The sequence below is a fragment of the Cenococcum geophilum genome (assembly GCF_001692895.1).
Source record: "Cenococcum geophilum 1.58 unplaced genomic scaffold K441scaffold_30, whole genome shotgun sequence".
In the NCBI taxonomy this organism is placed as follows: Eukaryota; Fungi; Ascomycota; class Dothideomycetes; order Gloniales; family Gloniaceae; genus Cenococcum; species Cenococcum geophilum.
Genome location: NW_027137588.1, coordinates 305,679 through 320,578, shown reverse-complemented (window position 1 = coordinate 320,578; position 14,900 = coordinate 305,679).

Here is a 14,900-nt window from a genome sequence, read left to right as displayed (position 1 = left end):
AACTAGAGATAATAACAGATTTAGATATAAAAGTGCTAGTAGGAACATAAGATATGGGAATAGAAAGCTCTATATAAAATAAGTAGTAACTAGGGTATAGATATAAGAGATAGAAGCTCTAAATATCCTAAAGAAAGTAAAAATAGAAGAAGTAAGGAATAAAGGAGAGGCAAAGGACCCTTACTAGGGGTCCGCTACCTATCTATTATATAGTATAACTGCGGTAATACAAACTACTGTCTTGTAAGGCCCTTACTAGACAGCCTAGACCTAGAGAAACACTATATCCTTACTATACAAGAGCCGTATTATAATGCCTATATATAATTAATATACTGCCCCTAAGGATTCCAGCTCCTATATAAACCAAAAGTAGCTATATATGTGTGCTTTATAATTAGTAAGGCTATCAGCCTATCCTTATAGTTATAGCAGGCAGTTAACCTAGATATTATAGTTATAATAATCTAAATATATAGGGGACCAGTATAGATTATTAATATATATAACCCTAGGGTTAAAGGGGTCCTATAAATAGAGAATATTATATTAGTAATAAGCTTACTAGAAACCGAAGGTATAGAGTCTATCCTATTAGGAGATATAAACCTCTACCACCCGCAGTAAGGGGGTATTTATATTGCTGCTAAATAATAGGTAGAGTGCCTACTAAGAGCTATAGACACCTAGGGCCTTAAGCTAGCTACCCCCCTAGGAGCAATTATATGGCAATAAGGCACCGCTAGAAGTATAATTAACCTTATATTTATAGACGAAGGCCTATATTAGAGACTTAAAAGGTGTAACCCTAAAGAAGAATAGGTACTCGCTTTAAACCATATCCCCATTTAGATATAGCTAGATCTAGATATTAAGGCGCAACCTAATAGCAAAAGATACGCAATAAGAAAGCTTAAGATAGACAGCTTCTTTAGTATAGTTAAACAACAACTTTAAGACCTAAAGAAATCCACCTGATACCAAACGAGCGAGGCTTATTGGCTACCCCTAAGGAAATTGACTAAAGACTAGAAAGGATTTAGGCAGCAATTAAAAACAGGCTAGAAGAGCACTGCCCGGTCTTAAAACTAGGCCCCTATACACGATACGCATAGTCCGTATAATGCGCGGTTCTTATTACTAGCTAATAACGAGCAAGAAGAAAATATATAAGCAGCCATAATCCTAAAGATAAGAGATAATATAAAGATATAAGAAACCAGCTAAAGAATACCCTAAAAAAAGAAGTAAGGAATAGCTGAAGACGGTTTATAAATAAGCATACTACTAACTTAAGCCTCCCCTATAATAAAGGTCTCTAAAGGATAGCGAAATAGGTAAAGAAAAAGGTAGGACGCCTAGTAGAAAACCCATACCTTCCGCCCCTACGAAGACTAGGTAAATTACTAGCTATAAGTAATAATAATAAGAAGACAAAGATCCTTATAGAAAGATTTTTCCCTTAACTAGCTTTAGTAGACCTTAGTAATATTACGGGTAAAGTACCGGTGACCCGCCTAAGGGTTAACAGCGATATAATAACTAAAGAAATAACCAGAACTATTAGCCGCCTTTTAAATAATATAGTACTAGGACTAGATAGGATTCTAAATAAAGCCCTAAAGACCTGCGGACTACTAATAGCACTTTAGCTTGTAAATATAGCTAAAGTATACTTTATAATAGGCTACTACCTAAGACTTAGAAGAGCTATAACAACGTTTATCCTATATAAAGAAGGTAAAGTAGACTACTTATTTCTAGGGAGCTACCGCCCTATTGCCTTAGAGAATACCCTTAGCAAGATCTTAGAAAGGGTAATAGCGGATTATATAGTAGACACGGCTAAGGAATACGCCCTATTACTATAAAGCTAAATAGGGGTAAGAAAGAACCGCTTAACACTATTAGCACTTACGCTACTCACTGCCACCATTAAATCTGCATAGGTGATGCGAAAGGACTTTATAGTATTAATGCTCAGCCTAGATATTAGTGGCGCCTATAATAATATACCTTACGAGCATCTCTTATATATCCTTAGGGCAAAAGGCTTTCTAGAATAGATTATATAATTTATTTAAGGGTTTATAGGTTAAAAAGAAANATTANTNGTCTTTAGCGGATACTAAAGCCCCCCTATTATAGTTNCAACAGGAATACCATAAGGATTACCCCTCTCGCCTATACTCTTCCTTTTCTTTATAAGTAACCTGCTTAACTCCTTTAAAGAAGGGGCGACCTAGGGGATAGGCTTTATTAATAACATAAACCTAATTATATATAGGCTAACAGCTGCAGAGAATTATAAAACACTAGAGAAAGCTTATAATACCTATATAGAATAGGCAAGATAATATAGAGTCTAATTCTTACTAGAGAAATACCAGCTAATCCATTTTATAAGAAAACGCAACTAATCTATAGATCTCTAGTATATAATTCGCATTTAAGGCTTTAGGGGTTAACTAGTTTAGAGCCTAAGAGTATTAAAAGTATGGGTAGATAGTAAGCTCTAATAGAGCGTATATGCGGCGCAAGCGGCCTATAAGGGCTAAGTATAGTATATTATATTATCTAGGATCGTTAACTCTATATAGGGTCTATACTTTTAGAGGTTACGCCTACTATATATAGTAGTTATCTAACTAACTATAACGTATGGGTCTAGTATTTAGGCCATTAGAGAATCTAAGAAAGGCCCCCCTAAATCGCTCCTTAAACCACTCTAAAAGGTCTAAATAGCTTACCTCTAGAGTATAATAGGCGGATATAAGCAAACGGCTATAGCACTGCTTAAGAAGGAAGCTAATATTCCCCCCCTATAACTATATATTAAAGCTACTATAATATAAAGGGTATAAAAGGAACGTAACTCTAATATTATAAAGTATATTAAGACACGCCTAAATAAACTATAAAGGGACCTTAGGGCGCCTTGTAGGAGAATAAACCAATAACCCTAAAGTAGGGAAGATATATTAGAGAAATAGGTAAAGAAAGTAAAAGAAGAATAGCGCTGCTTTAGGGCCCAGGCCTATATAGAGGAGGAAGGGAGACGCGTAAGAGGCTAGTAAAGATAATAGTAAGAGAGAGAAAGGAGCTAAAGTAGAGCACGAAAGAACGCTAGGAAACTATCTACTATAATATAATACTGGCTAGACTAATGCTAGAGAGGCGTATAGGAGTTAAAGGTATAGAGGCTAACTAAGATAAGAGGAACCTAAGCCGTAGCATAGTTAACACTATAGGGGGTAAACACTTTAGAGCTCTAAGAAGGCCTAATAAAGGCAGAAAATATAATAGTAATACTCTTAAGAATAGGAATAATAGGACTAAAAGACTGGCTCTACTAGGTAGGTGTCTTAGTAAGTAGCCTAAGATATAAATATAGCTAGCTAAGATAGACACTAAAATATATAATACTGTTATGCCCCTTACGCACTAACTAAGAAGTAATACTCTTAGTAGCTGGTATAGAGAACTATAAGACACTGCTCTTAATATAAAAAGGCCTTAAGGCGGTTACCTAGTAGCTTATTAGCCAAAATATACTAAACTAGTTCTGGGTTATAAAGGAAATAGTAATAAAAGGTAGGGGGGCGAGTAACAGGCGCCCCCTAATAACTCTATAGTAGTAGAGTAAAGTTTATAATACTAGCGCGTCCGTAGGCTTATTACGGCAGCAGTGGTTCCTAAAAAGGTTAAAAAGTAAGGTAGTAGAAGCACTACCGGTAACTTATAGGCGCCTTATAGGCGAGTCCTAAGAGGCGGGGAGATAGATTATAGGGTTTTCTTAAATAGAGTTTTCTCCCTATATGTATATAAGGAGTAGTCCGCGTAGGCCTAATAGGGATCTAAATCGGACGTTAAGCAATGAATTATTATTATATAAAAGCTTAATTTGAAAATTTCAGAGTTTTTTTATCTAGTCGTTATTAAGATATTTCGTTGTGGATTTTATAGATTTTGGTAAGGAATTGGTTTCAATAACTCGCTTATATCAATACTTTGCTTATAAAATACGTTAAGCTAATAAATACTTAATAAAAGCCTATATAGACCTAAAAGGGACTATTACGGCACTGACCTAACGTATACTGTTTTATACTATCTTGTACTATTTCCTACTATTAGCTAGCCCACCACTAGTGCCTTGGCGGCCGGCCCTACTATTTATATATAATATCCCCTTTCCACCTTCTTCTCCTCTTTATACTATAACGTAGTTATTTAGTCTACTTTATTATAGCACTATAATAGTTTATAGTATCTTTAATTTGCGCCCTATTGCGATTACTAATTCCCTATACCCTAGCTAATTAACCTCCGCCCTAGAGTAATTGCGACCTATACGCGCCTCTACTAAAACTAATACGTCCCTAGTATAGTCCTAGAACGATTCTTAGTTTTTACCTAGTACCTAAATAGGCGACACTAATAACGCCGAAATAGCCGAAACCTAAAACCCCCGTAACGTTTTTGTAGACCTTTTTATATAAATATACCCTAATATCGCGTAGATAATCTACCGCTCCCTACTATACCCTAAGACCTTTAAACTTAGTAAAGCTTACCTTACCCTTATTAAATATACTAATAAGTTCCTTAATAATATTAAAGTAGGACTATAGTATATATATAACATAAATACCGCTAATAAGAAAGCTAATAAAAACCTTAGTACCCTTATTGCTTTCTAGATAAAAACTATTAACTCCTAGGTAGAGACTATTGCCGTTCTAAAACAATTAACCCCTATAATAATGGTAGGAACCTAGTAGAAAAAACGGAGGTCTAAAGACCCGCTAATATTTAGCGGAAAAAGTACCCCGCTAGAATAATAAGCTAATTTTAAGACCTAGTATATTAAAATTAAGGGAGTTTTTAACCGCGACTAGGATTACTTTAACATAGTCTAGTCCTAAATCCTTTATATTTTAGATATACTAAAGAGTAAGGCCTATAAGTTTATTAAGTAGGGCCTAGAGCTTATATATAAAAACCTAAATAATATATCTACTTAGAAATGGCCTGCTAAGGAAGATATACTTAAAGACCTTATTACCTACTATAAGGTCCTTAATATAACCTAAGTTATAAAAAACAAGCTTAACCATTTCCCCTAGGGTGAGTGTAATTACTAGTCTTAAAAGGGAGAGCTTAATAAGCTAATAGTTTATACTAAGAAGACAGACGAATAGAAGGTAAACCTATTTTAAAAGTTTATCTTTCTAAAAATAGAAGAGCTAGTACTTAGACTTACCTATAAAAGTAATAATAGCGACTATATAGGTTAGAGTAAGTAGATAAATATATTTACTAAAAATCTTATAAACTATATATACTAAGCTAACCTTAAGAAGAATACTAACTACCGCCTATCTACCTAAGCCCCTACCCTTATATTAATCTTAACCCTAGCAGTAACTAGAGAACCTATAGACCTTAATAAAATCTTAGATATGGAGTGTAAGCGCCACGTTAATAATAGACTATACCTTACCTATAGCCTGCCTAGCCACTAAAAGGACGCTTATAACCCTATTAAGATAGTAAACCTAGTTCTAATACTAGCCTATTAAATAACGCGAACTAATAACCGTGGACGCGGCAACTATAGAGCCTATTATAGACGCGGCAACCGCGGAGTCTATTATAGCCGTAGCGGATAACCTCCCCCCTTTAACCCTACGGCTTAGTTACTCTAAATAATGCCCTATATAGGAGCCTAACCCATTAATAACGCCTAGTATTAGTGACTCCGCGCTAGTAAATACGAACACAGCTACTTTATTAGCGAAGTATTGTCTTTCTATACCCTAACTAAGACTAAGACTAATACCGCTAGCTAGATAAATACTAGACCGCCCTACTAAAACAGCCCTATATTAGGAAATTTTTTTTGGGCACGTTGTCGTAAGCGAAAATCGGGGTCTGTAAAACCTGCGTAAGTCGCGATTTTAGCGATTTGCGGCAACTTGCGGCGATTTGCTATAAATATATAGGCTACCCATGTAAATCGCCGCAAATTGCGACTTAAGTAGACCCTAATTTTCGGCTACAATAAAAACGCAACAAAAATACTATAAAGCTCTACACGAAGCTCTATACAAAGCTCTGCACGAAGCTCTGCACAAAGCTCTACACGAAGCTCTGCACGAAGCTCTGCACGAAGCTCTATACGAAGCTCTGCGTATAGAGGCTCTGTACGAGGCTCTGCACGAAGCTCTACACGAGGCTCTGCACGAAGCTCTACACGAAGCTCTGCACGAAGCTCTGCACGAGGCTCTGCACAAAGCTCTACACGAAGCTCTGCACGAAGCTCTGCACGAAGCTCTATCAACAAGGCTGGCCCTGACACACGAGAGCTCTACACGAAGCTCTACACGAAGCCCTACACGAAGCTATACGACGAAGCTCCTATCACGGAAAGCTCTGCATAAAGCTATACACGAAGCACTACACGAGGACGCTGCACGAAGCTCTAACACGAAGCCCTGCACACGAAGCTTTGCATACGAAGCTCTACACACGAAGCTCTACACGAAAGCCCTACACTGAAGACTCTACACAAAGCTCTGCACGAAGCCCATCTGCACGAAGCTCTACACGAAGCTCTAGCATAGAAGCCTCTGCCGACAAGGCTCTGCATGACGATACAACACGAATACGCTCTGTCAACCAAACACTGACACGAAGCTCTATACGAACCTACGTATAGAGGGCTCTGTACGAGGCTATGCACGAAGCTCTACCACGAGGCTCTGCACGAAGCTCGTACTGACGAAGCTCTACACGAAGCTCTACACGAAGCTCTGCACGAAGCGCTACACGAAGCTCTGCACGAAGCTCTACACGAAGCTCAGCACAAAGCTTTGCACGAGGCTCTACACGAGGCTCTATACGAACGCTCTGCGACAGAGGCTCTACGTACGAGGCTCTGCACGAAGCTCTACACCGTACAGGCTCTGCACGCAAGCTCACACGAACAGTCTATGCACGAAGCTTCTACACAAAAGCTCAAAAACGAAGCTTTGCGCGCAAGAAGCTCTACAGCGAAGCCTCTACACGAAGCTTGTGCACAAGCCTCTGCATGAGGCTCTAACACGAAGCTCTGCACCGAAGCTCTACACAGGCTCTACACGAAGCTCTACGTACAGAGGCCTCTGCACGAGGCTTTGCGCGAAGCTCTACATACGGAGGCTCTACACCGAAGCTCCTGCATCGGGTCCCCGCTATATTCCCGATAGCCTCTACACGTGCCTCTGCCAAGTGTACCCCTTATCTATATACCTAGGTAGCCACCTTATTTTTTACCCTTCTTTCCTTACATCCTCCCTACCTAGGGAGGCACCAGAACGGCAGCTAGCTGAGGACCGTCGCCAGAACCAGATGACTGTTGACCGTCGCCAGAGCTAGACGACCACCGTTCGAATATACAGCCAGCGAACGGCCGTAGAGAACGATTTGAATTAATACGATTAATCGATCAATTAAATTAGGCGGAGCCTTTGATCGGGCTGACCTTTCCCCTAAATTATAGATAGGTAGGTATAGACAGTAGTATAGATAGGAGGCATAGATGGTAGGCATAGACGGTAGGTATAGATAGGTAGGCATAGATAGGTAGTATAGATAGGTAGGTACAGATAGGTAGGCATAGATAGTAGGCATAGATAGGTAGGCACAGATAGTAGGCATAGACAGTAGGCATAGGTAGGTAGGTATAGGTAGGTACAGATAGACAGACAGATAGATAGGTAGGCAGGTAGGTAGGTAGGCAGGCACTAGGCCTAGTTAGGAAATCGGTACACAGCTAGCAGATTGTTAGGAATACCGCTAATTAATGATTTGGAGCCTTTGTAAAGGGTATCCCCCTTATCTTAATTGCTTAATAAATAGCTCTACATTTTATATAGTTATATAGGAATATAAAATATGCAAAATATAAAATGTATAAAATGTGTAAAATGTGCAAAATATATAAAATATATAAAATATATAAAACGTGTAAAATATATAGGCTCTGCGCGTTTGCTGCGAGTTGCTGTAAAATGCGTAGGCTCTGTGTAGTTTACTATAAGTTGCTGCAAAATATGTAGGCTCTGTGCAGTTTGCCGTAAAATGCGTAAACCGTATAAGACTATATACGACTGCCGCGACCGTATAGTTTGCCGCAAATTGCCGTAAACTGTAATAATGAGCCCGAAAAAAAATTTCCTAATGTATACCCTAGTTATTAAAAGGTAAACTCTTAAACTAAGTTATGTTTAAGGGTTTAAACTATATATTAGGGCACTGAGTAGGCTGATGGAATGATATATATGATGCTCTATGAGGAAGAATCTCAGGGGCTTGAAGGCCCTGAGAAGGTATCTATATAATGGCCCGCGCGCTGTTATATAACACGCCGCTAAGCTTAAAGAGACTGCCCTAAGTACCCCCCCCCTTATTAACACACCCCCCTAGGCTCTATGAGCTCTAGCGAATAGGAAACTCCTCCGGGATGACTATACCATACTCTGTAAGGTTGTGGTTAATAGGTAGGGGTAGTATAAGTAGTAAGAAATAAAATTAGGAAAAAATGGAAATTTTTTAAATATTGACGACGCTCGATCGCCTGTCTCCTATGCTGAAAAGTAGTATTAGTAAGCTTTTAAAATTTGGAACTAAGTCGATTGGCATCAATTCCGAGGTTCCGCCGGTTGTAGTATGATTTCCTAATTAGGCCTAGTTGACCTAGGAGACTTTGGTGACTCTAATACTTATCTTAAACGCCTTATGGGCGACCTTTAGTAGAGCCTTCGTTAAGCCGTCTGCTGGCTGGTCCACGCCCAGTATATAGTGTAGTTTAATCCTACCCTGTTTGATATTATCCTTGATCTTATAGAGCTTAATATCCGTATAGCGCTCTTTCAGCACCGGTCGTTCGCCCTTGGTAAGTGCTTATACGTTTATACTGTCCGTGTAGATCTGAACTAGAGCTAGATCCGTGCCGTTGTAGCTAAGGGCTCTTAGGAAGGTCGTGATCTTGATCGCTTCTTGTGCTGCCGATTTAATCGCTAGGTACTCTGCCACCGTGGAGGACGTCGCTACTGTTGATTGCTTCTTTGAGGCCTATTTAATTAGAGCTCTAGTTAGTTTAATAAACCAGCCCTAAGTCGATTTGCGGTTATCTAGGTTATTACCATAAGCTATATCGACGTATACCTCTAGGTTAAGTCTCCCGGGGTTATACTGGTTGCCGCTATATATTATTCTATAGTCTTTCGTGCCTTGGATATATCTAAATACTCTCTTAACGTGCGCTTAATGTTTGTTAGGTAGGTTAGCTAAATATCGCAATAGCTTTCCTATAGCCGTAGATAGGTTTGGCCTTATCTAATATAAGAGCCAGGTAAAGGATTTAATGGCTTCTAGATACTACTTCTTATAGGCCTTATTTACAAGGTCTTTTAGATAGCGCTTTCTTAATTAAAGGCTAGTAGCTATTGGTGTTGCTTTTGGGTTGATTCTAGTAAGCTTAAAGGACTTAAGGATCCTCGCTATATAGGCGTCCTGTATAATCGCGATCTTTTAATTAACTTGGTCGCGTACTATATAAATCCCTAGGAAGAATTGAAGCTCTCCTAGGTCCTTGATCTTATATCATTTCCGTAGAAGCTCCTTAAGGGCCTTGATGACTAGTATTGTTGCCGCCGCAATTATAATATTATCTACGTATAAGCAGAGATAGGCGTCCTGGTGTTTGTGGTGTCGAAATATATAAGGAGCTTTGTTAATTGGGTCAAATCCTATCGTCTTTAGATACTCCGTTAGGGTGTTATACTATAGTAGAGGTGCCTGTTTGAGGCTATATATTGCCTTTAGTAATAGATAGACTAACGTGCAGTTGTTATTTTTAAATCCTTTTAGCTGTTATACGTAGATTAAATGCTTCCTTATAAAACTATTTAGGAAGGCCGTAATAACGTTAATTTGGTAAGCCTTAAGGTTATGTACCGCGATTAACGCTAGTAGTATCCTATACGCAGTTAAGGTTACTACCGCGGTATACGTACTGTCGTAGTTGATATTCGCTACTTAGTGGTTACTGTATATGACCTACCTTGCCTTATACCGGATCACCTCTTTAAATGCGTTGTATTTAAGGTTAAAGACAAACTTTAATAGTAGTACTTATACGCCCTTTGGTCTTTTAACCAGTTAATATATCTTGGCCTTTTAGTATTAAGTTATTTTAACTATTAGCGCTTGACGCTAGTGAGGAGCTTCTAGTAACTGTAGAGCCTCCTTTAACGTTCGCGGTATTTTAATCTTATACGGAGCTTCTGGATAAGGTTCCTGAGGAGCCGGCTGCATCTGTATATAGGACGAGAATGCGATCGCTATATAAGAGACCTTCTTCTTTTGGCCATGAGTATTTACTCTAATAGGAAGCTCCTTTAGTTTAGAAGCCTCTGTTTCTATACCCCCCTTAAGCTATTAGTTAATTTAGTAGACTCTATTGTTATCTAAGTTAACGTTATCTTGATTGTTATAGTCTTTATTATCGCTTTTAGCAATTAATGGTATTATACTCTCCCTGCCCGCTAAGAGTGAGTTAGTAGTTAACTACTAGGCTGCCTTCTTAAAGGCTTGTAACGCCTTAGCTGCGTCCTTTATAGTAGGTGCATTGGTTATTTAAAATATAGTGGCGTACTATTACATGTCTCTATATAGGTTAGTTACCTTTTTAGAAACTAGCGCTAATGCTAAGGAGTTCCCTGACTTTGTTAATGGGCTCTAACTTAATAACTAATTTAACTAAGTTAACGGGCCTGGTTCTGGTGAAGGAGATAACTATAATATTGCCCCTCTTGGGCCTAGTTCTCCTAGTACTAAGTTAGGAGTGTAGGGTCCTTTTAGTTTATCTATATGGTGTTCCTTTTCTTCTAGTGCTTTTGTAGTAGGGTAGGTGACTATAGTAACTATAGTAGTGGTCGGACCTTGTGGTTCTGGTGGTAGTTCCGGCTCTAGCTCCTATATAGTGAGCTTATTCTCTAGCGTGGCGATTAGTAGATCTTAAGCTTTATTAAATGTTACGTTGCGTAATTATATAATTTTGTTCTTAGCCGGTATCCAGACACAATAGATGTAATTGTTATTGCCTTTATAACTAACTAGACGTCCTTTCTTAGCTTACGGAGCCAGCTTCCTTAATTATACGCTCTTTGGTCCTTTAATATGGACATAGGCAGTTATACTATAATGTTGTAGATATAATATATTTGGTATGCGTATTTTAAACGGCTGGTTGTAGTATTTAGCGTTAATTTAAAACGGTGATCTGGTCTCTTTTTTGTAAGGTATTTTGTTCTAAATTCGAATCGCTATCTTATAAGCTTTGTCCTATAGGTATTCTGGTAGATTAGCCTTAATTATTATTGATTTAGCTATGCCTAATATAATGCCTCTAATATATTTAGGCGTTCCGTTCTGCTTAAAGGTATAGAGAGCTATACGTAGTACGTTTATGCCTATTGATTTGGCGTATTTAGTAAGCTCTTTAATGCCGAATTCTCTGCCGCCGTTAATTACGAGCGAGCCGATATATCGTCTAGTTTGGTTATATACTAGATTATTAAGCTTTTAAAGCCCTTCTGCGGCGATTATCTTCTTGGTTCTAAAGAAGGCGTATATATATCTAGCGTGCGCTTCTATAAAGATTGCCATGTACTTATTGCCCCTAACTCCCTCTAGGGTAAGGTAGAAGGTGTTAGTATGTACGCGTTTAAATGGCCGCTAAGGTGGTATAGGTATAGTACGAGAAACCTAGCGCTTTGCCGTCGCTAGGTAATAGGCTTCGCATTAAGTCAGCTTGCCTATAAGGCTAAAGTCGCCTATCTTAGCCACCTTTTATAGTATATTCTTGCCTATATGGCCAAGACGCTAATATAGTATATTGATGTTAAGCTGCTATACGGTGGCGTGCGTAATATGTTAAGGCTTTAGAGCCAGTCGAATTACGTATAGGCCGTTTGTACACGTCGCTCTGCCCACGATTAAGTTATTTAAGTACCTCCGAATTATATAACTACCTATTTCCTTATTAGGTCTAATATAGAGCTGCTTATGCTTCTTAAGAGCTGACTCTAAGAGGAGTTTATAAGGTGATTTGGATGCGAAGAAGGCCTTAGTAGCTACCGTATAGGTGCTATTATCGTCTATTAGTAAGGGTATATGCACCATTCCCTTACCGGTTATATAATAGACGGTTCCTCCTAACGTCCCTATTGTAATAGGTGTTAATAGAGTTTTATAGTTAATAAACTCGCTTTAATTATTACTTATTATAATATTAGAATAGGAGTTAAGGAATTAGTTGTCCTAGTTGCTGTTATCTAAGTTATTAACTATGGCTATACTGCTAATAAATAGGCCTCCTGCTAAGCCTCTGCCCGTTATCCTAACTTAAGAAGTTGAATTTGGTAAAGTCGCTTCTAGTTTCTAGGGTGGATCTACGTATAGTATGTCCTTATTAGAAGGCTTTTATGTCTAAGGTTAAAGGTCTAAGCGAAGGTAGAAGCACCTGTCCTTGCTACTATAATATTTTTTACCGTAGTGCGTATAATCTTTGTACTTCTTATTTAATGCTAATCCTTCTGTATTAGATTTTGGTTAATTATCTTTAGATAGCTTCCTGCTGATTAAGGATATTACGGTGGAGGTAGCTAGTTAAGTACGACTCTTGTTTATAAGGTCGCTTACTAGTTCCTTAATTATAATAAGGTTGTCCTCCTTTATGACTTTTCTAGCTGCCTTTTAACGATTGGCTGTCTAAATAGGAAACTCCTCCTCTACCGCATGAAGTAGTTGGGCGTGTGCTTGCTTCCTTAATATTGGCATTAACGCCGTATTCGATTTCCTTATACCCGAGATAAAAGCTTCTGTGTAGGCTTTGAGCGAGGTGTAGTCTTTGCGACTAAGATCAAGCTATTGATTCTATATCTGGTAGTTATAAATAAGACCTTACGCGGTATATAGTGATCGAATCGAATTAAGTAGATCCTTGATAGAGTTGCGCGGCTTACCTAATATAGCAAGTCGATCGCGAATTAATTCTAATACTGCGCCCTTAATTACCTTAAGTCCCGTTATCTGTTTATAACGCCAATCTCTGTACTTGTCCGTCTGCTGAGGTGGCTCTATAGCTATACCTTGTATTATTGGTAGGAGGTTATAAAGCTTAAGTTATTGTATAATTTGACAATACTATTCTTTGTAATTGCTGTCCCATTTTAATATAGGAACAGCCCTAAGAGAGCTCTGGTATTCCTTCTTCTTTTATACTATATCCGCCATAGTATATAATTAGTCGGTTTAACCGTATTATGCGTGGCGTGTATTTGTATTGGTTTGTTATAAATTTTTGTTACACCGTGCCGGGGTCTAAATTTGAGGATTTATGGGTTCGTGTCGACTTAGTTAATTAGATAATAATATGGCAGCTGATAGAGCTTTAATTGAAGCTATAAGAGGGCTTATAACCTATTAGGGCACTAAGTAGGCTGATGGAATGATATATATGATGCTCTATAAGGAAGAATCTTAGGGGCTTAAAGGCCCTAAGAAGGTATCTACATAATGGCCCGCGCGCTGTTATATGACACGCCGCTAAGCTTAAAGAGACTGCCCTAAGTACCCCCCCCCCTACCAACACTATATAATAATTCATTGCTTAATATTTGATTTGGATCCCTATTGGGCCCACGTGGACTACTCCTTATATACATATAGGGAGAAAACTCTATTTAAGAAAACCCCGTAATCTATCTCCCTGCCTTTTGGGACTCGCCTACAAGGCGCCTGCGAGGCGCCTACGAGTCACCTATGGTGCTCCTACTACCTTACTTTTTAACCTCTTTGGGAACTACTGCTGCTGTAACAAGCCTACGGACGCGCTAGTATTGTAAACTTTACTCTACTGCTATAGAGTCATTAGGGGGCACCCGTTGCTCGCCCCTCTGCCTTTTATTACTATTTCCTTTGTAACCCAGAACTAGTTTAGTACATTTTGGTTAATAAGCCACTAGGTAACTGCCTTAAGGCCTTTTTATATTAAGAGCAGTGTTTTATAGTTCTCTATGCTAGCTACTAAAAGTATTACTTCTTAGTTAGTATATAAGGGGCATAGTAGTATTATATGCTTTAGTGTTTATCTTAGCCAGCTATATTCGTATTTTAGGCTATCTATTAGGACACCTACCTAGTAGAGCCAGTCTTTTAGTCCTATTACTCCTGTTCTTAAAAGTGTTGCTATTATATTTTCTACCTTTATTAGGCCTTCTTAGAGCCCTAGAGTATTTACCCCCTATAGCGTTAACTATGCTATAGCTTAGGTTCTTCTTACCTTAGTTAACCTCTATACCTTTAACTCCCATATACCTCTCTAGCGTTAGTTTAGCCAGTATTATATTATAGTAGTTAGTTTCCCAGCATTCTTTTATACTTTACTTTAGCTCTTTTCTCTTTCTTATTATTGTCCTTACTGGCCTCTTACGCGTCTTCCTTCCTCCTCTATATGGGCCTGGGCCCTAAAGTAGCACTATTCTTCTTCTGCTTTCTTTACCTGTTTCTCTAATATATCTTCCCTACTTTAGGGTTATTGGTTTATTCTCCTATAAGGCGCCTATTCGTACTAACTTAATAGTATGAGTGAGTTGTATCCACGGGCACGAAATATATATAGTATTGTATGCTTGTTTGGATGGTGACTGTTGATTGTATAAAGCAGACTACGTGGTCTATATACTAATGCACCTCCCCCCTAATTAGTTAGTGCTTTATAAGTGCACTAGACGCGTAAGCGAGTGGTTGGTATACTAAACGCGTAAACGCGTACCTGGTGTACTGAA